Below are 3,484 nucleotides of genomic sequence, written 5' to 3'. Positions count from 1 at the left end.
ACAGGCCAGGTCTTCCAGACTACATGAAGTTAGAATGTTCTACCTCTATTGGTTTATACAACCAAGCAACAGCAAGCAAGTTCTCAAGGAACTATTAGCAACTAATGTACCTGAAATCAATCAAATACAATTAGTATACCAGACAAAAGCCAAAACAAACAGCAAAAGTCCACAGTTAATCTGTACAAGCAATGCCATGTGCAAAGCACAATCAACTCAATTGAACCAAGCATCCTACAAAACACACAAGTTAGTTTACAACAAGCAACCAAACTCAATTTAATCAACTTGCATTTTTCTCCTTAAAGCATTTGCATCTCAACCTGAAAAGCCAAACTCAAATATGAGAAACAAGACCACTAGGCCAAGCCTAGGGTCCAAAGGAGATGAAAATTCCAAAACAGCAAGTGAAAATTATCCAAAATCACAATCAAACAAATTAGAAACAAATCCCATTGGTCCCATGCTCATATCATTCATCATCATCATTTCATGAAAGAAAAGGCACAAAACATGCAATTTGCAACCTCAAAGGACCAAACAGAATGATCACCATCAAATCATTATCAAAACATTTCAATAAATTCCACAAAAATTCAAGTCTAAACAAAACACATTGAATGAATAGCATATCAAATTTCAGCTCATTTGGATAAAGGGAAGTAGGTCAATGAAAATCATAAAGTTCAGACAAGTTCAAACAAGCCAACACAAGGCATCAAAACAAGCATCAACTTCCATCAATCATAAAACAGTGAAAAAACATGATAAATGAATGGGATCAAAACCACAATGACCTATAATGTGTCTAGAATTCACATGTCAAATTTCACATCCATCCAATTAATGACCAGAATTTCACAAGCCAAATACAAACATGTGTCACAAAAAATCACCAAATGACCAAACAGGGGAGAAAATTCCAATCAAATAGGAAATGCAATCAATAAATCCAGAAAACTTCTCATGTGTTCTCAACATTCATATGCTCAATCATACAAAAATTTGGCTCAATCCAATGTCCACAAGCATGGAAAAAAAAATCATGAAATTCACCAAGCATGGTGTGACACAAATTATCACACCTCTAATCAAAAAATCATATCTCATCAACCAGGGATCCAAAAATTGCAAACCACATATCAAAATCACCAGCAAAGAGTCTAGAACATGCACAAAAAATTTCAAGCATTTCTACGGAAGCATCATCATTTTATGAATGAAATGGCAAGCATGGTGCACAAATGACATATTCAAACAATCCCTAGGCAATTTATTTTTCCACATGTGCACAAAAATATTAAAATTCACCATAAAAACTACACATCACAAGGAGAATAATGCAAAAAGTCTCATCAAATTTGGACAAGAAATGAATCAGATATGAATTTTTGAAGTTACATGATCAAAATGAAATGAAAATGAAAAAAGAAAATGAAATAATGTGAAATTAATATTGAAAATGGCAAAATTGTAATTAAGCGCTGGCAAGGGTGAAACGCCGCGTTTCACTAAACGCGGTGGCAGCATGTTATTGGCTAATGCTAGCGGGAAACAGAAAATTCAAAACGAAACCCAGGCAAACGGATCAAAACGCTCCTGGAGCGTGTTCTTCATCAAGAACATCAAACAAAATTTCCAGAAAATCGTTATGAACAAACTTCAACCAAAATGAGCAAATGATATATGGTTGGAACCGTCTAAACATGTACATCATGGATATGGCAAGCATTTGACCTAACTCTAAACATATCAACCGGATCGAGCAAAAGAACATTTGCACATCAAACTCAAATTCAAGATTTCTTCCTTAATACTCAACCAAATTCAACAATTCAAAGTTCATGCTACTCTACGTTGAAAGATCTATCAAAGCCATGTCATGATTTGAGCGATTAAGGAATTCGAAAATTTACCTTGTGATGATGGCAGTGATGAACTTGTAAGCTTCAAGGTCCAAAATACCAAAACAGAAGCAGCTTAATGATATGGAAGTTGAATGGAATGGATGCCTTAGCTCAACTATGCTCTAGTTTGAAAAATCAACAAAATGCCATGGATGAGCTTGCTTTCAACAGTCCAAATTCCTCAATGTTTTTGCCTTGATTTTGTGAAACAGTCGTGCACAAGCCTTGGTAGGTGATGGATCCAACAAGAATGAGCCAAATTGATGAAGAATTCGATGAGAAATGATGAAAAATGTGAAAAAAAGTTTTGAGAGAATTGAGAGGTTTTTGGAGGGAAAGTTTGTTAGATCTGAAATTGTGAAATGTCATTATGATTTTCTGTTACACTTAAGCCTTTATACCATGCCTTAATCCACTTGTTAATCACAATTAGCAAAATCAAATGAAATTAGTGAAATGTAGTTTTAAGTGAAATGGCCAATATGTCCTTTTATTATGCAGCCAATGTATCAGTCCAAAACCAGTGCAAACAAGTTCTAAATGTCATTTGGAATGTGTTGAAATGAGCTTTGTGTGGAAATGCCATGTATTTTGGAAATTGCCTATTTTTCCCACCAATTTTCAAATAGTTCACTTGAAAAATGACATTTTGCCATGATGATTTTTGATGAAATGTAATGAGGCATCATGAAAGTACACATAAAATGTGGTTTGCTCAAAGAAAGATCACCCAATTTGGCCATTCCATGTGAAAGTTATGCCCCTTTGAAAATCAACATTTTTGGAAAATGATTTGATCACAACTTGCCAACCACACATGAGAAAATCTTGTTCTTGGACTTTTTGGAAAGGTGAGAGCAAGATCTACAACTTTCATGTTGAACAAAATTTCATTTAAAGCATTTTTGGACATGTAATCTTGAGGTGAAAAACTTTCCATTTTTGGAAACTTTCAATTATAGGTCACTTTCTATTTTTGGAAAGTTTTCATCTGACTTTATTTTCTTCATTCTTGATGTTTGAAATGTCAAATGAAACTTATTTCAACATGAATGAAGTATATCCAACCCTCTCCCACCTCCAAATCCATCAATTCAAGCCCAGTTGACCACAGTTGACTTTTCTGACTGATCGATGAATCTGGCTATGCACTGATCAAGTTGAGCCTCAATCTTCTGGTGAAATGGCTCAACCATGTAACCCTAGCTTCCATAAGCTCAATATAAACATATGATGATCCCCATATCCATTGAAAACCCCATCTCCTTGCCAAGCCCTGACTGGCCCAATGCAGATGATTAGGGTTGACTAGTGGTCAAAACCCTAATCTCAAGGTACCTGATCAATCTCTTGGAATCTCTGGATGATAACAAGACCATGATGATGATGTATCATTCCAACCAAGATCAAGCTCAACCCCCTTTAGAATCATGAAACCCTAATTTGGACCACACATCCTCAGATGATCAGTGATCAGTCCATTCAATGAAAACCCTCAGGCCTGAACATCTCAACCTCTCCATCTTCTGACCAAGACTTATGAGGATGACTTGCACAATGTTGCCACATGATATGCA

The sequence above is a fragment of the Lathyrus oleraceus genome, chromosome 5 (assembly GCF_024323335.1).
Source record: "Lathyrus oleraceus cultivar Zhongwan6 chromosome 5, CAAS_Psat_ZW6_1.0, whole genome shotgun sequence".
In the NCBI taxonomy this organism is placed as follows: domain Eukaryota; kingdom Viridiplantae; phylum Streptophyta; class Magnoliopsida; order Fabales; family Fabaceae; genus Lathyrus; species Lathyrus oleraceus.
The sequence above is the reverse complement of the archived record's forward strand: the minus strand, read 5'-3'. Positions refer to the sequence as shown.